The sequence below is a fragment of the Pinus tabuliformis genome, chromosome Q, assembly GCF_031772625.1.
Source record: "Pinus tabuliformis cultivar Carrire ecotype Pingquan chromosome Q, CPIR1, whole genome shotgun sequence".
Classification (NCBI taxonomy): domain Eukaryota; kingdom Viridiplantae; phylum Streptophyta; class Pinopsida; order Pinales; family Pinaceae; genus Pinus; species Pinus tabuliformis.
The window spans coordinates 163,539,927-163,563,351 of NC_142296.1; positions in this window are offsets into that span (position 1 = coordinate 163,539,927).

Genomic DNA, 23,425 nt, shown 5'->3' on the forward strand with positions numbered 1-23,425 from the left:
AAGAATCACTGGGAAATATTTTGGATAGACTAAATATGTCTGAACAACTGTCGACATCTAGGACTGTGTCATCTAACATAGCAACGGCAAAACTTCCTGCTACTACTCCAACAATGTTCACTGGCGTACCGTCTGTCCCAACTAGCTCTCAATTGCTGGATTGAGTCCATCCAAGGGCTGTTTCAATAGTGTGGTCTATTCCCGTTTGTTCGTCCGGAATAGTATCTGGAATCTCTTATGTTGAGTCTCAGCAAATTGATCCTTCGAAGTGTCAATTTGGGCAATCCGGTCCCCAAAGGCAAATCATTCCTTCGAGCGCTAGATTACCGTCGTATAGGGGGCAGTATATCTTTTCATTGTCTCCTTCGGGAGAACAACCATACGATAGTTCACAACAGAATTTAGGTTATGCTGGAATTACATCTAGTGGTTGGGTTCCAATCCTACCTCAACAACCAAGAGTTGTATACTCGATGCAACAAAGTTTACCTGTGTCAAATATCCCCACTACGCCGGCTATTGTGATGGTGTCGCAAGTGCAAGCGTTGCCTATTGTATGCCAACCTCAAGTTTCACAGGTCGTAATACAACAACCTCTTGTCCCTCCATCTCAACTGCAATCACCAATGAATGGAATGACCCAGGTTCAAACGGGGACCATTACCCCTCATCTTGGTCAAACAGTTAGTACTGAACAACAGCTCATGGCTGGTACAATACCAACAACCGCAATTCCAACAATCTCACCGAGGATCTAAGCAACAAGTCTTTGCAAGTAATGGGCAGCCGTATATTCAAAACGGTCAACATCAATAATATCATAATGGTCATGCCCGTCAACCTTACCAAAGTTACCAACATCAAATGCATTATGCTGGTATGCAAAGACCAACTGCTCAGGCGATCCCATCCTATCCTAGGTATGCTTCGCCAAACCTGAATCAACAGTTACCTTTCGTGGTGACTTTAGAGTTACCAGATCTAAATCGACTAACGAACGATCCAATTGCTTACGCCCCTTGGTGGCCGGCAATTCCGCATAAACTTCCATAAGAGATTCCTAAATTTAATGGAAATCCGGGTGAAGACCCGTCGAATCATGTGATGACCTTTCATCTGTGGTGTTCATCCAACACTCTCAATGATGATTCGATCAGGATTCGCCTTTTTCAGCGAACGTTAACTGGTCCGGCAGCAAAATGGTATATTGAATTGCCTAGGGGTTCGTTTGATAACATCAGTGCCCTAGCCACAACCTTTTTAACCCATTTTCAGTTACCTATAAGGTACGAAATGGGAGTAGAGCTTCTTACCAATTTCAAACAAACGATGGCCACTCACATATCCGATCATATTCATGAGTGGTGACGTCGTCATAGAATGGTAAAAACATATGTTCCTAATCAGTTATTAGCTTAATGGTTTATTAAGTCATTGTTACCTTCTATTACAGAAGATGTGGCAAAGGGAGGAGTCGTCACTGAAGAGCAAGTTATTGCTCGTGTACAATATCAAGACTTGATCTATACTCAGTCTAGCACACTCTACGATAAAATCCTTGATGCTCCCAGATTAGATTTTTCCATTCCTCCCCCTCCTAAATCAAACAAAGACTCTCATGCCGGCGATGGCGTGATAGGTACGACTAGGACGAAAACCGTAAAGGCTACATCAAAAAAGGCCCGTACGATTTCAAGTCAAAATGCAAATGAAAAACTTCTTGCCTCAGAGGTAAATGCCATGTCAACTAACAAAGCTAAAGAACCAAAGCAACTAGGAGGCAAGAAGAAAAAGAAAGGGAAGAAGAAGAAACAGGAAGAGTCATCTCCTAAAAAATCTTTTGTAAACCCTTCTGGAGATAGGAAACCAAGCCATCCATGCTTTATATGTGATGAGGATCATTGGATGAGAGAATGTCCATATAAAGCCGAGCTTAGAAAATTCTTAAAGAGTTCAAAAACCTCGGCAGTATTGACTGATCCATTTCCGAATCCAGGAATAAATCTGGTTGCTAGTGACAATGCTTCCCCGTCCCAGGTGCTAATGTTGTCTGTTTCGACAAGGAATAAAGATTACGGGAATCCACAGATGTCGAAAAACAAGGATAATGATCAACCTAGTAGTTCGACAACAACTTTGACCAAAGTTGTGCCACCCATCACTCCTGAGCTAACAATAAAACCGCCAGAGGGAGTAGTACACAAATCGACATTTAATCCTCGTGCTAGAGTAGCATAGCATTATAATATAGTGGAGGATCTGGCCCAATCACCGTCCGCTATGTCGACACTTGAGGTACTCCAAAATTGCCCCTCCCAAAAGCAGGCTTTATTATCAGTGATAGGTGGGATTGACCCAACGGATTCCAATCTTGTGTCCTTTAATCACAAAGGATATGACCCTCAGTTACCAGCTCAACTAGCTTTCCTTATTCAAGTGAAAGCCCTCAACAAACTGTTCATCGAACAATTATTGATGAGGGGGCATCTACATGTATTATGTCGATGAGTTGCTGGAAAAATTTGGGATCTCCACCCTTGTTGCGATCGTCGACGACATTAAAAGCATTTGATGGACGAACATACACCCCATACGTGATTTTAAGTAACTTGCAAGTCGAACTGGGGGGCAAAACAGTAGAAATTGACGCTGAAGTTATCGACAGAAACCTCGATTACAACATCCTACTAGGAAGGCCCTGGATATACGCCATGCCCACCGTTGTGTCGACCTACTTCAGAAAGATTTCATTTCGCTTCCAAGGAGGAATTACGATCGTCGATCAAAAAACTTTTCTCCCCAACAGTTCACAAGTTATGGGAAGAATTCTGATGATCCATGGAAGCGCTCATCTGCTTCAAAATATCAGAGTAGGCCTACTAAAAGACCCTACATTAATGGGTACTTTTGACCTACCACCTCCAATCAATTTGGCGGAAGTGGCCATAGTGGGAACCTGCAATATGATATCTTCTATTCAAAAGATGTCTGAAAATGATATTAGCATGGATCATCGGCAAGTATTGCCTCCAAGCCCAATAGAAATATTGTAGCAATCAATGTTTTCGGCATAGGAGGCAAACCCAAATCAATGCTCGTCAAGTGTTTGGATAGATAGGTATAAGGTATATGGCACCCCTTCAGATCCTTGGTCGCAAGTACATTCTACAGACGAAGGAATTGTTCAGTCAATGATGATTGACGGGGCACCATGGGAAGATTACCACCATCGTTCCCATCTTCCAGATATTAAGGAAGATAGTTCCAGTGACCTTGATCATCCCTCAGTTTTTGATTTTCTATCAAATACTATAAATACGGTGGATTCAGAGCGAAACCTATCCAATATTGAAGAGACTATTGCCATAAATATCTCGACCAAAATAGATGTTGTAGAGAATATTCATGTCAGCAAAACTTGTTCTCCTTCAGAACTAGAAATATATTACGCTCTTTTTCCCGAGTTTAGAGATGTCTTTGCTTGGTAATATGATGAGATTCCATGCATTGACTCGAGCATAGTTGAACATGAAATTAAGATGTATCTAGATGTCAAACCGGTAAGACAACGGCTCCGGCAGGTGCACCCCAAGAAAGTCGTTGCCATCAAGGCAGAAGTTGAAAAACACCTCCATGCTGGTTTTATTTACCCAGTTCCTCTAACCGATTGGGTATTAAATATTGTTCCTGTCATGAAAAAACAAGGAACGGTTAGAGTGTGCATCGATTATAGGGATGTAAATCAAGATTGTCCAAAAGAAAACTACCCTACACCCTTCATTGACCAGATTATTGACGAATGCGCCGGATGTGAAATCTTTTCATTTATGGATGGATTTTCTGGGTATAATCAAATAAATATCCGCCCACAGGACCAGTCAAAGACTGCATTTATTTGTCCGTGGGGCACATTCGCATATCGCAAGCTACCCTTTGGTTTAATGAACGCAGGGGCAACATTTCAGAGGGAAAGGAATTATGCCTTCCATGACGTCAAGAACATCATTCAACCATATCTCGATGATCTTCCGGCTCATTCGCGAAAGTGGACCAATCATCCGCAACATTTGAGAGCGATATTTCTACGTTGCCAACACTACAAGATACGACTCAATCTGCACAAATGTGTGTTTTGTGTTAGTTCTGGTCATTTACTTGGCTTCATGGTCTCAAAGGATGGGATTCATCTTGACCCATCTAAGGTTCAGGCAATCATTGATTTGCCTCCACCTTCAAATTTGCTGCAGATTCAGAAACTCCAAGGGAAAGCAAACTTTCTGAGGAGGTTCATTCCAAATTACACCAAACTTGCTAAAGGTTATACTCGTCTGTTGAAAAAGAAGTACCCTTCATCTAGGATCAGGTCGCGCAAGCTTCCATTGATTCTTTAAAGGAATCCCTAATAAAAGCATCATTAATGTATGCTCCTGTTTATCAAAAAGACTTTAACCTGTATTTGGCTGTAGCGGAAACAACCATAGCAATGGTTTTAGTTCAAGAAGACGATGGAATCGAACACCTCATATATTATTTAAGTCGAAACTTAAATGATACAGAAATAAAGTACTCCTACGTTGAAAGCTATCTCTCGCAGTTGTTCAAGCGATACAGATATTTCAACACTATGTCCTTTTTAGAAAAACTACCATTTTATCAGATTGCAACCCCATGACTTATATATTGTCGCAATAGTTGCTGGGGGGCAAATATTCAAAATGGATAGCGATTTTACAAGATTTTGATCTGGAATTCAAAAAGTCCAAATCGAAGAAAGCCCTGGTTTTCACAGAGTTACTATGTGATCTCCCATCATCATCCAACGATGCAACATCCGAAGAAGCAATCGTGGATGAATCTTTGTTTTTGATATCTTCAAGAAACCCGTGGTATGGAGATATAATAATCTATCTCTAAACACAAACATATAGGTCTAATACCTCACGCTTGGAACAACGACGCATTTGATACCAAGCAAAAGACTACATGATTGTCGGTGATACGCTTTACCATCGTGGTATTGATACAGTTCTGCGGAGGTGCCTCACCCATGAGGAGGCCGAAAAAGTCCTGAATGATTTTCATTCAGGCGCATGTGGGGGGTGTTAGCCTCCTATTGCAACATGGTTTCATCTTTCATGATTGACAATTTTACATGCCAAATATGTCATACTTTGCAGGCTGCAGTGTTCCATATTTCCACAGGATGCCATGAAGTGTGATGTTCCAAATGCCACTGCTATATTCCAATTTTTATGAGTTGTTCTAGTTTTGAAGAGTTTTTTTTATTTAAGGGAGGTCCAAACAGTCTAAGTTTGGTCTCCCTAGGTTTCAATTTCCTGTTTTAGAATATAGAGAGTGATATCTGTCCAAATAGTTTAATCTTGGCAGATTTGTAGATAGGTAGAGAATCAAAAGGGACCCAACTACTTAATCTGGGCCCTTGGTAGAAATAAGTGTAGATTTAGATAGGAAAACAGAAAAAGAAAAAGAGTAATCAGGGTCTGCAAGTCTAAGTGCACCCAAACCAAAAGAAGAAAAAATGTTAGGAAGGTAGACTGGGTAGGTAGCTGTGTGGTTGCAGAATGATGGTCCATGATTAGTTTTGTATTTTGAAGTGTTATATCTTTTCAGATCTCAATTGCGGGCAGTTTTCATCTAGAGAAGCTCAAGCTGGACATCACTAACTCCCCCTTCTTCTTGTTCCCCAAGTCACTTACTAATTTCCCCAAAGAGGTCAAGATCTGCTTGATTCCTCTTAGTTTCATCATTCTCCATATCAGTTGCCTTGGTAAAGATCTGCTTTACTCAAGGATGGTTCATTTCTCCTCTATGAGTCAATTTTCCCCAAAATAGCCTAAGGTCCCTGACCTTAGCGCTTGCTGGTCATCTCCATATTAACTGCTTACTGTATTATCTAACTCCCTAATCTTTATCCATTTCCCCTACTAAAACTATGTATAAATTTCCCTAAAAATAATAAATATCCCCTCCCTGGCACTATAGCCATAGTTTTCTAAGTCTGGGAAAAATCAGTCCATCTGGGGCTATTTTTAGCCCATCCGAGTCCTATCAGGAGTTTTTTTGACACTTGGTCAGAATAACAACCTTTTTCCCTAACTCATTCACCCTTAAAAACTTGATATTTTTACCCCTCCACACTCATTTTCCCAAAGTTTATGGTTTAAAAGCCTTATTAAACATCAAAATATTTCCCCCCGCCTAAACTAACCCACAAAACCCGCATTTCTACCCTTATCCTAAGTTTTTGTTCATAAATATTAACCCCCGCTCATTTTAACCCCAAAAACCCCCTTTTACTAAGTCTAAACACCCCCGCCCGCGCCATATGCAGATTCGAATACTCCGCATGCCCTGTACGTTAACCCCCAGCCACCTCGTCCTTCCCGCCAACCGTCCGATCGTCCCCACCCGAGATCTACGGTGGGCGGGCCTTCCCATCTCCCAACGTGCCGAAGGTTAGCGTCCAAGAGATGGGCGGTATTGCCGCCGTACTCCTGCCACGCGTCACCTTCTCGGCAGTGGCGGAGCCCCCTTCCCCGAAACCACCTCTGCTTCAAGGCGGTGCGCCCAGAAACCACAAACCGCTCTCCCTTGGGTGACGTAAGCCCCACGTCATACTGCCACATCATCTGCCTGCATGGCCTCCTGCCATCGTACCGCCGAGTCACCCTGCCATGTCACTGCCACCGTGTCCTACCACATCATCAGACCTGTCGTACTGCCACATCATCTCCGTACGTGCTGACGTCATCCTGCCACGTCATCCACCGTACATGGTCCCACATGCTGACGTCATCAACAATTTTTGGTGCGAAAGGCGAAATCGTGACTCTGGAAAGCCCCTCATCGCACAGCATCCAGCAAGCCTGAAAGGCGCAGAATGACCCGTTTTTCTTCGCGAAGCATTCAGAAAGGAGAGAAGACAGTTTTAAAGAAGACAGAGAGCCGAACAGCGGCCATTAAGTGTTTGATTCGACAATTTCAGTACCACAGCGAAATGAGAACAAGCCCGATTCATTTGTCAAAGAGTATCAGGATATCAAAGAGTATCAGTCAAGATTTTTAGGGGCTCGAAGCAGCTAAACATTGATGAGCCCCCAACAAAGTCAAATCAAGCAGCGTAAGCCCATCCCTGCTTTCAAATCACCTTAAAGGCTTTTAATGCAGGCGAACAGAAACAGAACAGAGACCCATGCACAGTTATTGCAAAAACACTGCACTAGGCTACCGAGGACAACAGATTTACTCAGTTTTGATACGGCTGCTCTTAGCGCAGCCCGAGATATTTTCATGCATTTATTTCTGATAGAATTAGGTCAATTAATCATATTTTATACCTGTTTAGGTCAAGGTGTAATAAAGAAGTTGTAGAGAGTTTTTTTTTTCCCTATTTATACCTCCCTCTGCATTGTTTCAAGGGTTGGTCGATTGATATTTCTCACTAGAGACTCGCACTGTATACCTGAGTTTGTTTCTATAATCAAAGATTGCTCAAAGCTCTGAGAACAGACTATTTGATGTGTTGTTAATGGTTTTCCGGAGACCGAATGATGGAATTCTTGTGCTGCGATATGAACCAATAAGTGCCTCTTACCTATGTTTTATTGTTTACCATTATCTAAATAGCAGAAAGAAAGATTAGCTTAGAACTTGTTTAAATACACTCTAGGCTCAATTTCTGTTGTTTCTTTATGTTTTCATCTGAATGAATTGGTAATGAATATGAATTCCTCCTGGCTCATGTTTACCCCAATTCACCTGTGTTTGCCAATTATCTAGGGATTCTTTACTGCCCCTAGATAGAGCTCTGTTATCTCCCTCTGCTAAGCTGATTGAGAGATTCTTAGCTGCCTCTCATTCCTTAGCATTCACTCCATCCTTTAAACCTGAAATATTGTTCCAATTGTAGCTCTCTTGCTCCATTCGTCTATCTTGTGACCAAGAAAGCACACCAGCAGTCCGTCCTCCTCGACTCCACACCCAATGGTTTGAAACCCTCATGCGATACCTGCCTCTTTACCTGAAAACATCAATTTTCCCACCAAAATCAAACAAAAAAAAAACCCTTTGAACCCAATACCTAGCCTAAAATCATCTAAACAAAGCTAAATCATCTAGCCTAGCATGGTCTTCTCTTCAGACACCACTAGATTTTCTGCTCCACTTTCAGGAACCACAGAATTGTTGCACCCATCAACAAAAGTGCTATCTTGCAGCTTGTACAGAATTCCAGTCCAAACTCCCCACATTAATACCAGTGCTCATCGAACCATCTTGCAGGTATCCTTCTCGAACATTGTTTTTACACCTGCATCATCTAACTTACTTACAAAAATCAGATTTTTGGCTAATGCAGGAATATGCAGAACACTCGGAAGTGTTCTAACCCTTCCACCTTGCAACTTCAACTTTAATTTTCCACGACCAACGATTCTAGCCTTCCTATCATCCCCTAAGAAGACATCACCACGATCATATTTATCATACTCGTAGAACTACTCTCTATGGGGAGGGAAGTGAAAGGATGCACCTGAGTCAATCAACCATGCCTCATGATCTACATGTGTACTTGAAGAAGCCAAGTACACATCCCCACCTTCATCTGAGGTGGTTTTCACCTCTACAGAATAAGCATGATTAGATCATTTTCCTTTATCAGGAGCTTTAGATTTACAGTGCCCTTCCTTTCTGCATTTCCAGCACACCACCTTTACAGGTTTTCCTAGAGATTTAGAGCTCCCTCTAGATTTAGATCTCCTAATCGATGACTTATTTTTGTTTCTGTTCTGGGACCATCCTCGTACAGACAAGGCATCACCATTTTGGCTCTCCATATTTTTCCATCTCATCTCCTCCATCAACAAGGATGAGACTATTTCATCAAAATGCAAGGCAGTTGCATTACTACCTATTGCAATAACCAGACTATCCCACGAATCTGGTAGAGAACACAACAAACTGATGCACTTATCTTCATCTGAAATTTTAATATCAATAGATGCTAATTGACTTACCACAGTATTAAATGCATTTAGATGCTCTATCACCGAGTCTCCATCTTTCATCCTTAGGTTATACAACTTTTTCCGTAAGAAGAGTTTATTCACTAGAGACTTAAATTGGTACAAAGTCCCTAACTTGTCCCACAAAGCCTTCGTCGTAGCTTCCCCTGATACATTCAGCAATACTGAATCCCAGACACACAATCGTATTGTGTTCTTTGCCTTCCAATCGAACTTCTTCCATTCTTCATCAGACACTCTTGTTGGTTTAGTACCCAGATCTACCGCGATCCACGGATGTTTATCCACCAATAGATCCTCCATCTTGAGTTTCCACAACTCAAAACTCTGACCATTAAATTTCTCGATCTTTGTCTTTCCACTGCTCGCCATCTTCTTTCACCACCAGAATCGATCTCACAGATCTCCCACTGAATAGGGTCTACCACAAGCCCGAGCGAAACCCCTCAGCAACAAAGGCATCGCCTTGAAGCCAAAACAGCTCTGATACCAAATGTACATTTTAAACCCATACAGAAATTACCTGCATACGAATTATTAAACACAGAAAATAAACAATGCGAGAGCATAACACATAAAGCACATATACACAAAGATTTTCCCCTAGATCCCAAAATCGGGACTATTACCTTGATTTTTCATTATGTTCCTTTCAATGTTACAATACATATTTATACATGTCGAAGCATCCAATACCCTGGACCAAAAACCATCGCGTCCAAAATGATGGACTGAAAACCATCAGTAGGTTCGCCCAACCTAATATAGGGTCCAATTTTTTTTTTCCCGGGGTGCTACGTCAGACCCCGTAGAGGGGGGCTACCCACCCCCCTCAAACCCCCCTATGAACCCCCCGCTGCACAATTGGTGCAATGAAGGGGGGACTCTGCCCCTCCTCTAACCCCCTGGTTCACTACATAGGTTAGTCGTGGAAAGAATATAGCACAACACAACACTGACCTTTCCTTCTTATTCAGCAGGGAGTCTTTGAACATATGTCCAACCTTGTGACAATGTATGCAATGGAAGGAAACTCCTTCGTAGTCTAGGGTTTGCTTATGGGAGAATGATTTCCACTACAATGTGATATGCTCCTGGAGGCTGCCCCAAGTATATAGGTGAACGAGAATGATTATGGCATATTCCATCATTCTTGATGCTAGGTATGATCTATCGTGGTCTAGGTAGGTGCCCAACGTGTTGCCTATTCACCAAAAGATATCCTCTGACCAGAATTGCAGAGGAAATCCAGGTAGCTGAACCCATATAGGGTGAACTCCTATTTTCTCTTTTGCAGAGTTGAAAAGGGGGTTCCAAAGGTGGAGGAGAATAGGTGCATGATCGAAATGCCAAAAAGATGACAATACCTAGTTTGTGTGCTCTGCTCTGGCGAAGCGCAGAGTAAACTAGCCCCTAACAAATGTTTGCATGGTTGGTAGATCCTCTAGGTGCTGTCCCTAAACCTTCGATGCCCAAAGCTTAAGTCTGGTTGATGTATAACTTCAACCTTGAATTCTTCCTACTAGAACTCGGTCTACTGTGTCCATGGTGTCCCCCCACTGAATGTCCTCTCCGAGTCTGAGAATGACGTCCCCACTTCTGACCTTGAAACACTTTCTCTTCTTTCCCCTCTGCATTGGCACTTTAGGGTCTTCTGTCTTTTCGCCTATTAGGTTAGGGTTAGGGTCAAGGGTCTCAGGGCGAGGGAGCTCAGCCGATGGGATCAATTCCAAGAGGGGGGGTACTTCTACGTAGCTGCCAGATGGGTGAGCCTCAGGTTCCGGAACTTGTTGAGTATCCTGGGCCGTAATATGTGCTCTCAGAGGGTTTGATGAGGATTCACCAGGGTGAGATGAGAGGGGGGATTGTTAGCTAACCACCTCAGGGTTTGTGTGAATGCATGCAGAGACAAATGTGGAAGGTTAAAGAGACTGCAGTGCTGAGGGTGGAAATGGCCATATTAGAGTAAGCTCTGAGAAATTAACTTTGGAGAAGGATGGTCTGGATGTGGAATGGAGGCCCTCAATGGTAGTCGACAGGTCGCAGCAGCAGGGGAGGGTGTCGTCCATGGTGGAGCGAGTGCTTTGCCAAATATTCACATTCTCCAGCGGGTCTTCTGAGTAATCAACTAGGTCAAGGTCCACACTTGTTCCAATATGCTCTCTACCAGCTGCCTCCAGGACCATCTTAATCGTCGCCGTAGGTGGGGTATCAAAAATCGTTGTGTTCGCAGTGTAATGGGGAGGAGTGGTAATAGGACTATTATGGAGTGATCAATGAGAAACGGAAGTCATGAACCGTCATGGGTGACGCAGCCAGAGAAGGGAGCAGGCATCGACAACTAGCAGGTAGGCGAGTGCATGGGGGGTCCTCGTGTTGCCATCAGCTACAGCAGGACCTAACCCTTTTCGGCCTGTCTCCTCAGCGCCCTTCGATCCATCCTCGCTACCAAGAACTAGCCAATGGTTGAGAATTTTCAGAGTGGGTGCATTTATTCTATCACAATTTGGATATAATCCCTATGAATTGGTATTTTGGAAATGGAGCTCTAACATAGCACCGCAGAGTGGTATATCTTGAGACAGGGATTCTTGATGACCTTTAGTTTTGAAGATCGGTTTGAATGCACTGATGAAGTTTACAGGCCAAATATGTCATACTTTGCAAGCTGTAGTGTTCCATATTTCCAGAAGAAGCCATGAAAGTGTGCTAGTCCAAATGCCACTGTTGATTTCCAATTTTGATGAGTTGTTTCATTTTTGAAAGAGTTCTTTAGTTAAAGGAGGTCCAAACAGCTTAATCTTGGTCTCCCTAGGTATCAATTTCCTGTTTTAGAATATAGAAAAACAATCTGTCCAAACAGTTTAATCTTGGCATATTTGTAAATAGGTAGAGAATCAGAGGAGCCCAACTGCTTAATTTGGGCCCTTGGCAGAAATAAGTGTAGACTTAGATAAGAAAACAGAAAAAATAAAAAAGAATAATCAGGGTCTGCAAGTCCAAGTGCCCCCACCAAAGAGAAGAAAAAATGTTAGGAAGGTAGGCTGGGTAGGTAGCTGTGAGGTTGCAGAATGATGATTTATGATCAATTTTGTGTTTCAAAGTGTTATATATTTTCAGATCACAGTCATGATACAATTTTTCATTTGAAGGAGCTCAGGTGGACATCACTAACTCCCCGTTCCTCTTATTCCCCAAATCACTTACTAACTTCCCCCAAAGAGGTCAAGATCTGCTTGATTCCTCTTAGTTTCATCATTCTCCATATCAGATTGCCTTGGTGAAGATCTGCTTCACTCAAGGATTGTTCATTTCTCCTCTATGAGTCACCTTTCCCCAAAATAGCCTAAGGTCCCTTACCTTAGCGCTTTCTGGTCATCTTCATATTAACTACTGATTGTATTATCTAATTCCCTAATCTGTATTCCCTTCCCCTACTAAATCTATGTATAAAAATCCTAAGAATATAATAACACACTCCCCTGGCACTATAGCCATATTTCTTCTAAGTCTGGGAAATGATAGCCCATCTGGGGCTATTTTTAGCCCATCCGTGTCTTAGCAGGAGTTAGTTTGACACCTGGTCATGCTAACAACCTTTTCCCCCTAACCCTAAACCTACAAAACCCACTTTTCCGCCCTTATCCTAAGTTTTTGTTCATAAACATTTAACCCCGCTCGTTAATAATCCCATAACCCACAGTTCCTAAGTCTAAACCCCCCCGTCGCGCTTTATGAAGATTCAAATATTCCGCGCGCCCGTCCTTTATACCTCCGCCGCCTCGTCCTTCCTGCCTGCCGTCCGATCTGATGCCCCCGAGATCAACGGTGGGCGGGCCTTTTCCCACTCCAACACGCCGAAGGTTAGCGTCCGGGAGATGGGTGGTATTCCTGTCGTACTCCCGCCACGCGTCACCTTCCCGGCTGTGGCGGAGCCCCCCCATCCGATACCACCTTTGCTCAAAGTTGGTGCGCCCAAAATCGCTTACCACCTTCCCCCCTTCTACGTCATCGCCACGTCACCGCTGACGTCACCCTCCCGCGTCAGCCTCCGGCCACTGTGTCCTTGCCACGTAGCTGCTACCATACTGCCACATCATCAGACCTGCCGTACCGCCACGTCACTCGACCGTACTACTGAAGTCATCCTACCACGTCATCCGCCGTACTGGGTCCCACCTGCTGACTTCATGCGGATGTCATCATCAATTTTTGGCGCGAAGGGCGAAATCGTGACTCTGGAAGCCCGGAATCAGTTTCTGAGGCAGTTTTTGATGCGCGATTTCATCTCACAGTTTCTCGAAGGCCCGAAATTCACAGATTTGCACAAGTTTCTTCGGTTTTATTTTCTTTTAGAAGCAGTTAGCATCATTATCTTTCCATGCATTTGCAGAAGCCATTTTGCCTGGACAGGTTCAGAAAAGAAGCAAAAGACAGTTTAAAGGAGACACAGGGCCGAACAGCAGCCATTAAGTTTTGATTTAACACACAGCACATCAAGCGGCCTGTTTCATTTGTCAAAGAGTATCATAGGAAGAAGAAGATGTCGAAGAGTATTAGTGAGGTTTTTTTTTTAGGGGCTCGAGGTAGCTGAACATTAATGAGCCCCCTAGAAAGTCAAATCATGTGTCGTAAGCCCATCCCTGCTCTCAAATCTTAGTTAAAGCTTTTAATGCTACCGAACAACGATGGATCAAAGTCCATGCTCAGTTATTGCATAAGCACTGCACCAAGCCACCGAGGACAAGGCATTTACTTAGTTTTGATACGGTTGCCCTCAGCGCAGCCCGAGGATATTTTCTTGCATTTATTTCTGATAGGATTATGTCAAAGTAATCAATTTTTTTAGACTTGTTTAGGTCAATATGTAATAAACAATTTTGGAGAGTTTTCCCCTATTTATACCGCCCTCTGTATTGTTTCAAGTGTTGGTCGATTGATAACTTTCACTAGAGACCCGCACTGTATACCTGATATGTTCTACTTAATCAAAGATTGCTGAAAGATTTGGAGAATGGACTTTCTGATGTGTTGTTAATGGTTTCTAGAGACTGAATGATGGAATTCTTGTGTTGTAATATGAATCAATAAGTGCCTCTTACCTTTGTTTTTCATCTATCACAGTCTAAATAGCAGGAAGAAAGATTAGCTTAGAATTTGTTTGAGTAAACTCTAGGCTCAATTTCTGTTGTTTCTTTATGTTTTCATCTAAACTGAATTGGTAATGAATATGAATTCCTTCTGGCTCATATTTACCCTAATTCACCTGTGTTTGATAGTTATCTAGGGATTCTTTACTGCCCCTAGATAGAGTTCTTTCACCTCCCTCTGTTAAGCTGGACGAGAGATTCTTAACTGCCTCTCATTCCTTAGCATTCAGTCCATCCTTTATACCTGAAACATTGTTTCATGCGCAGCTATCTTGCTCCATTTTTCTCTCTTGTGACCAAGAAAACGCACCAGCAGTCCTCCTCCTCGACTCCATGCCCAATGGTTTGAAACTCTCATACTATACCTGCCTCTTTACCTGGAAACATCAATCTTCCCACCAAAATCAAAACAAAAACCCCTTAAACTCAATACCTAGCCTAAAATTATTTTCAAACAAAGCTAAATCAGAAAGAGAGAGCCCTCTCTGATTGCAGGTGGGCTAGAACCTGCAGTCCAAAGTTGGTCTGTGGTTACCTCGGCCATATCCCTTTGCTCCAACCTGAGGGACAACCTGAGTGATAACACTGTGTGAAGACATTATCAGAAGTCATGAAGGGTACTGGACACTCTGTGTGGGCAGTATGAAGAATTGGGAAGACTACTTCATAAGAATATTGGTTGTCATTGATACTGTAGTTTGGAGACTACAGTGAAGATGTAAATAGACAAAACGCAGCAGAGAAGAGTTCTGAGAGCAAAAGATTACTATCAAACATGCCTTGACAAGATTGGGTTGGAACCCTTGGGGTTGGTGCCTCAGAAGCAAGAAGGATAGGAGTCCTTGGGGCTGGTGCCTCAGAAGTAAGTAGGATTGGGGTCCTTGGGGTTGGTGCCTCAGAAGCAAGAAGGATAGGAGTCCTTGGGGCTGGTGACTTAGAAGTAAGAAGGATTGGAGTCCTTGGGGTTGATGCCTCAGAAGTAGGAAGGATTGAAGTCCTTGGGAGTTTGTGCTCCTAAGTCCAAGATTGGTGTCTTGGCGAAATAGAGTTTGCGCTCTGGAGGTTGGACCCTCACCAAAGTCTAAGTTTGAGCTTGGCAACTGATTGTAACCATCTATATATTGTATCTATTTTACTTCACAGTTTATATTAATAAAAGCATTTATTCTTGCTGTTCATCTTGTGTTCTGAATATATATGTTTTAACTGGTAAAACAATAGTGGGAAAAAGAAATACTGATTCACCCCCCCCACAGTATTTCCAACATTTTACTCCTCTTTCCTTAGTAGCTAGGATTTTCATTGCTAAAAGAAAATAAACAATTGTTTATCATCTTATATTGAATATTTAGGAATTGTAGATCTACATCACGCGGTGAACCTTAAAGGCAAAATTCTTAAGAAAGATCAACTGTAAAATAAACCTAAATGAACATAAAAACACTTTGGAACCTAACACACAACATCTAGAAGTCTAGGCCAGATATGTGTTCTAGCATCGTAAAGCCTGGTAACTATCGTTTTCATAGTAAGTTGGGTGATTCCTCCTCTTTGATACAACAAGTGCCAACACGGACTTGTGCTCCCATGTACCGTCGAGTATATATTGGGAGACCACAATAGGCTATATCCTTTATCCTTAGGAAGACGTGTCTACCGCCCTATCGATCGCAATGCACTGAACATAGCATTCGGGAAGATTGACTACCGTACGTAAAAGTATATTCCTGTTTTGTGATTGGTTTGGTAATCCCTCTGTCTAGATTTCCAGAGTAGTTAGTTTCGTTCCTTTTTAGACTCCTTGAAAGAAAAGGTCCATCTGATCACTTGTCACTTCGGGCTTATTAAAAGTCAAACGTGACTAGAGTCACCTTTAGCTTTTTCTTGACTCTTAAAAATTGAAAAATCAAGTTGTGTCAAAGCGTCATAAAATTTATTTTAATCAGAATAACATCACTGTTCCCTCGTTGGTCTTAGGTTGAGAAAATGGAGTCCACCAATCAAGGATTTCCCCTCGGGGGAAATCCTAGTCCTTTCTCTTCTTGGGGAGATGTTGGTGCTCCACATATGGCTACATTGTCCCTTCAAGACTCACAATTGGCCTGCCAGTATGGCTATTCTCGACCTCTGTTGTTCAAAACATCGTAATTCCTTAGGAATAAAATTAACAACCAAATGATACTGGAGTTTTTCCCCCACCTTCTACTTTGTTTGTTTCTCCCTCTCCTTCTTCCTCTTCACTTGGTGAAACTAGTAACACTAAAAACCAAGTAACTGAGAAGAAGAAGAAAGGGAAGGAGAAGAAGAAGAAGAAGCCAATGGCGAAAGGGGGAAACCATGCATCATCTGGTGAAAATCCACACACTGCACCATCCAAACCTAAATCTCCATGTGTCATTTGCAAAGGAGACCACTATCATCGAGATTGTCCTTGCATCCCGCGGATCCTAAGGGACTGGTCTCCCCATTTGCACAATCCGGTGTCTTCAACCTCTGACGATCATGTTGAGAGTACACCATCAACTAGTGAAAATGAAGTCAATGGACAGAAAGGAAGATCTAAATTTCCTTGTAGGTTGTGTGAAGGCGATCATGCCCTCCACCATTGTCCCTTCTTGGACAAAGCTAAAAGAGTCTTGGATAACCGTCCTGCTTCACCGCAACGACTTCCTCCTGGATACAAGAAACTCTTGCCTAGTCCATCACTAGTTGAAAATCTGACTGACACACCTCTGTTGTCGGTCAAAGCATCTATCATTGAAGATAAACCCTCTGAGTCCACACCGGACCAAAGTCAACAGGTCAAGACGGCAGTCGACCCAGTCTTGTCTTCAGAAGGTCCATCTTCGAATGATACAGTCTCCAAAGAGAATGAGAACGACACCGTTCAAATTCTTTTTGTTAACACAGAGTTAGATGAACATGGGGGCAATCTACCCATTCCTTTACTGTAGGAAGGAAGTTCATCAGAGATTCATTCGGCCATTTATTCGGTCCCTCCTCCAAGTAATCCAATCGTTTCCTTCGATTGGAATCTACTAGCGAGACCCTACCTTCCATCTAATGTACCATTCCAGATCATAGTCCAATATTACAGAATGGTCATGGCTAGCACTATCATAGATGAAGGGGCTTCCATGAGTATCCTTTCCTTAACTACTTGGAAAGCACTTGGTTCGCCATCGCTTCTGCCTGAGATTCAAAATCTGTCAGGCTTAAACAAAGGAACCAGTCAGCCGTTAGGGATCCTTCCAAATTTGCCAATAACTTTGAGAAGGAAAACCGTTTATCTGAACGCGATGGTAGTCCAAGGGCCTCTAGATTATAATCTATTCCTTGGGCGTGACTACATTTACAGCATGGGAGCTATTGTTTCCTCACTCTTTCGGGTGATGTGTTTCCCGTATGAAGGCAGAATGATCTAGCTCGTAGACCAGCTTTCATTCCCCAGTTCAAAAATAGCTACTAGTCAAATGCCATCCCTAACTAGGCTTTTGGCATAAGGAATGTCTCATCAACCTCCAGTCAATCCACCTAATGATCGCGAGTGATTCGGTGAATGTGACTAAATCCAGGGGGCATACGTCGTGGTCTGCTTCGACAGAAAAACCCCAGATATAAGGTAGGTTTCCATGTAGGATATATGACTAGTCTGACACACCCGTCCATTTAGGAAAATTGGATTAGACTGGAATAATATTCCCTCATCAAAGGTTATGTGATTGGAAGCTCCCACCATTCACCTTCGTCTATTTCGATGGACAAAGCCAAGGAAGTGTTTTGGCTGCTACGCGAACAAAACAATATTGCAAATGCAAGAACTTCCATATGGTAACTTGGAAGCTCTACTTCTCTTTATATCTGGGGGCATGCAAACCTTTTGTACACAAGTGAAAAGTGACCAGCATAACTCTAACCCCGTAGTTTTTACTAACTTCAACTGCTTAAGTTAGGTGATTGGTCTGATCAACCATTCACCTTTGCAAGGGCCGATGGCACCGGCAAAGTAAAGGAAATGTTTCCCGTCGAGAAACTATCCTACCTAACCGCAGTAGTTCTTTAACCCTTAGGATAGTAGTTGGTCGTTCCTAGCTTGCATGCAAAAGGCTCGGAGCAAAGTTTTGCATGGGGCAAGCTCCCTAAAAAATGAACCTACTAATGAGAGACATCCTTATTATATGACTGGCACGAGCAGGTTTACGCGAAGTTCAAGCTCGTTAAAAAATAAACCTAGCAATGAGCATATGTTCCCCCAGAGTTTAAGCTCATTAAAAAATGAACCCACCTTTCAATAAATAACCTTTGTGATCGCATTGCTATCAGCTTTTGAGCCTTGGTCGTGTTCTTACCATCACCTCCACTTTTTAGACAATCATACACCTCCACTTGATTGTTTACCCCTTTTGAGGAACAACTGCGACAAGTGATTTTGTTATCCACCTTCTTTACACTTCCATGATTGAAAATTTCCAAACCTCACCTGGAACCAGTTGCTACCTGAAAATATCACTTGTTCCTCATAAACGAGTCTCTTTTAAGCTCTTTTTAGACTCGTAAAATATAAAAATATTGCTGAGAAATTGGCCTCTCCGGCTCATTAAAGTGATTGGAAGTGCCATCCCTCTTGTATTTTAATCTTTTTGGACCTAAGGGATCATTACACGAAAAGATCGAGTGCTTGTCTTTTTCAGCTCGCTAAAGTGATCGGAAAAGTCATCCCTTTCGTATTATTTTATACTTTTTCAGACTTAAGGGATTATACTACGAAAAAGGACTATTGGAGTTTCCTTTCTATCTCTTTTCAAACTCTCTAAAACTAAAAAGGACCAAGTTATCTTTGTCGTTAAACTCGTTAAAACAATAGCGACAAACTTGTCCATTACAGACAAGAGCGAGTTTCACTGTCGCTAGGCTCGCTAAAACATAGTGACAGGTTTGCCCGAAGGGAAAATTATAGAACAAGCATATGTTATCCTCCTCAAGCTTGACAAAAATAAAGAGGTACTGGTCAGCAATGACTGGGGAAAAATTGGGAAGAAAACTTGAAGAACTTCATTGGTAGCAGGTCACTCTTGAACATGACACTTTCACTCCATCACCATGATTGAGTCAGGTTGGGTTATTCTGTTCACCGGTCATATCACCATTGGTCCTCCGTACTATCCATTTTTGAGGTTAATGCTACATTTCATTATGTTCAAGAGAAGTTGCTCAGAGAATTGACCAACCTAGCTAACATCTCATCCGCTGCAATACCTTCACGCTTCATTCTTTCATGACCACCACCCTGAACCTTGTATCATCAGATCGTTTTCACCTCCACAAAATCATTTTCTCTGTTTCGTGTCGTAGATGTGGGATTCATTAAGGCCCTCCTATGGGTCACTTATTGTCGACATCAGCTCATTATCCAAGAAGTTGACTTAGGAACAACCCCTTCAATACTTTGAAGCTTGCATGCCTCAAGGGCAAGTTTCTCACTTCTGGTGACAGGTTTACATCAATGGCCTTCAACCAAAAGATTTTGCATGGTGTTTGACGTCAAGTCCCATATTCACACCACGTGAATTGTACTGCAGTACCTTGAGGTTCATTATCATTATCGGTGATTCCTCTCGTGCTTGTTAACAACTTACATCATTGGCTGGTAATCAGGCGATGTCTTTCCATGTTCGACACCAGAACATCTTTTCACATGGATCAACTTGTACTTCGGGTGAAGATTGAATGATTTTGAAAACCCCGGATCTAGTTGCATCCATCCGGGCTATGATATATTTAGGAAAATAAATACATCAAATGTACATCATAGCTGCACAGATAATCATCCAAGCTAAGGGATGATGGCTCTACCAAAATCATCAATGTGCCACACAGACGGTTGTCTGTCCTATGTACATGAAAATGATTTTATAAAGTTGAGCATGGGAATTCCCACCTCAGCTAGATCATGAAGATATTATGAAGATAATTTATTATATTGTATCTTATTACAAGTCACCTTCCAGTTCAAAAACCCTCGGATCCTCATGATAAAGCATTTCACCTGACATCAGAAGATTTACGACCTCATGCTTTAGGGGGAAACTGTTATAAACATATTTGGGCACTGGAACCCCAATCACATATTTCCATAAACCAAGGGCTTCTAAACCCCTAAAAGTGTTGTTTCATACCCTAAAGGAACAAGGTCAGCTAATTACATCATTTCCCAGAAGTTCTCCCTGAAAAACTGCTCAGAACTGGTCAAAACTGGACCATACAGACTGCTCCATGCTGAGGGTGCGATGCATCTCACCTGTTACACATAGAGGGTGCGATGCATACTAAAAATCCCTTCTGTAGGGTGCGATGAGTGAGAGCAGACAAATGGCAGAGGCAGTTTTCTAGGTGGAAACCCAGAGAATCTTCTAGAAACTACTCATTTGACACTTGCCTCTCTGAATTTGCCTAGGGATGAGTAAGAGATCATGAAATCTCCATGTGGAACCAAGAACTATCAGAGAAATGACACTCATCAAAATCCCAGAAGTTGACTCACCCCCTTGCAAATATCTATATATGGATCCCTCATCCTAGAGATCCAGAGGTTGGAATTTTGTATTTTGTAAGGAAGTGATGTTGGTTTCTCTGTGAAGCATTGTATTGTTGGGTGATCTAAGATTTTCATGAGGTGAAGAGGGCTTTCATGCTGGGAGGACGACACTGGATCAGACCGATGGGTTGTAATCCTCTCTTCTACTACTTTTATCAATAAAGCTATTTGAGTTTTCCTCCATATGCTTGTATATCTCTGAATCTTGTATTTGTGTATGCATTTGTATGGTTAATATACATCTGATCCTATATTGTTTATGGTTATATATCTCCATGCTTTGATGGTATTTTGCTGCTTTGACTCTACACGTGTTCTTTGAAGCAGGACAAGTGAGAAAGGAGTGGCAAAAGCTCTATCAAGGGAGAGAGGAAACAAGCAAGGAGTCAAGCGAAAGACTGAGGTTGGTACTCTCTGCTTTTCTCTCATCTATCTCTCATAAAGGAAAACACAAGTGACTTTAAATTGTTTGTTTCTAAGATAGCTACCCGTCTTAGTGGGACTAGCAGCTCTGAATGGACACTAGTTTTCCCAATAACAAATAGGCAGATCAAATTTAACATCTAATTTAATCAAAGATGCTTTCCTTTTATTTTCAGGACTTTCAGGAGGAGTGAGCATTTTTTCTTCTTTCCATTTGCCTTTAGAATGGTCATGGAAGAAATATTCTTCTGCTTCTTTATCTTATTTTGATGAATCTTCATCTTTACTTCTCTTAATTTCTCTATACATTTCTTCTACCATGGCTCTCATGGTCATGAAGTTTTCTAGGAACTGAGGGTTTGATTCTAGGGGAACTTTTTCTTCCGACATTTTCCTCCTAGTATAGACTCTTCCTATTTCTCGGTTAGCTTCAACCAACTCTCCTTCTCCTAATTTAAGCTTTGATCTAGTTAGCATTCAACAATAAATCCAACACAAACTTGTATAACCTTAATAACCTAGAGCTCTGATACCACTTGATATGGACTTTATCCAGGACAAAGAATTAAAGGTATTACAGACTCATGTGCATGGATGTGCCCATGTTACTTTATGCAATGGATCGATAAGATTGCGAAATACATAGACACTGAAGTAGTTAGAGAAAACATAACAGGAAGACATATAAACACAACAAGTTTAATAAGGATTTCACCCAACGCTCCTGAGCTACGTCTCCTAGTCCAACCTTCAGTGGTGGCCTCTCTATTATGTTTTCAAGCATAGTTTTACAACAATGAGCTCAATTTAAGTCTCACCCAATAGATGTAAATCAGTAGGATTAGACTTGGATCCCCCAAGTCTCTAGAGTACATAGACTCTCCTTACTGAAACTTGACCTCTATTGGTCACAGTGGTATGAGCCCAATATGAGACTCATATATGACAGGCTATATACAGAGGAGTTTTCTTGAACCTCGCAAGCTTTCTCTGGAGTTCACAAAATCTTGGACTCTCTCTGGCTTTGTCTGGCTCGATGCTGCCCTCAGGTTAGCTCGGCTTCTTCTCTCTATTCTCTGCTCTCGACTTTCTGCCTTAATTAACTCTCTTGCTTGCTCTGTCTTTGTCAGTTCATGGCTTTAAAGCCATTCTACTTCTTGATTGCTTGTTTCCACTTCCCGACATTCTAGTTCTCCTGCCTCTCATCCGTTGGAATTCCTCTATTTTGCGTCATCATCATTGTGTAACGCCTCACCGGGAGGTGGCCACCTGTTTCAAAATGAACTGAGTGTCAGTTCTCTTGGAAATATTTGAATGGTCATTATTTCCATTTAAGTCCCATATTTCCCGCGAACATGATTCCTCTGTTAACTCATCATTCACACTGGACTTCAAATTTTATACAATTCGGCCTGTTTACCCCGTCAGGTCCGGTCATCCATCGGATCGCTTGTCCACCATCGATCTGGAGCCTCCAGATCCTATGGTCTCCATCCATATCAGGCGGGTAAGTTGCATGACGTTTACCCATCCGATGTGAGCGGTTTTCTCTCTCTTCCACTGGATGCGTGGCACCCAATGTGTGGCATTGGGCGAGACTCAGTTGAAACTACTTACCACTCGAAGCCCTTTCGATGTCCTGCCGGTTTTTGTGTGGGACACGCCTCTGACAGAATCGACGAATTCTATACAGTTTCTGACTTTTCGAGTCTGTGTCGCTCGAGGCTTTTCCTTCACTAAGGGGTTTGCAAGACGATATGTGATTAGCGAAGGCTCTAGATCGACGGCAGACAAGCGACCCGACGGGGTAAACAGGTTGAATTGTATAAAGTTTGAAGTCTAGCATGAATGATGAGTTGGCAGAGGAATCATGTTCGTGGGAAATCTAAGAGTTAAATAGAAATAACGACTGTTCAAATATTTCCAAGAGAACTGACACTAAGTTCATTGTGAACTAGGTGGCCACCTCCCTATGAGGCGTTACACAATGATGACAACGCAGAATAGAGGAATTCCAACAGATGAGAGGCAGGAGAACCAGAACACCGGGAAGTGGAAATGAATAGTTAAGAAGCAGAATGGCTTTAAAGCCATGAATTGATAGAGACAGAGCAAGCAAGAGAGTTAGTTAAGACAGAAAGCCAAGAGCAGAGAATAGAGAGAAGAAGCTGAGCTGACCTGAGGGCAGCATCAAGCCAGATAGAGCCAAAGAG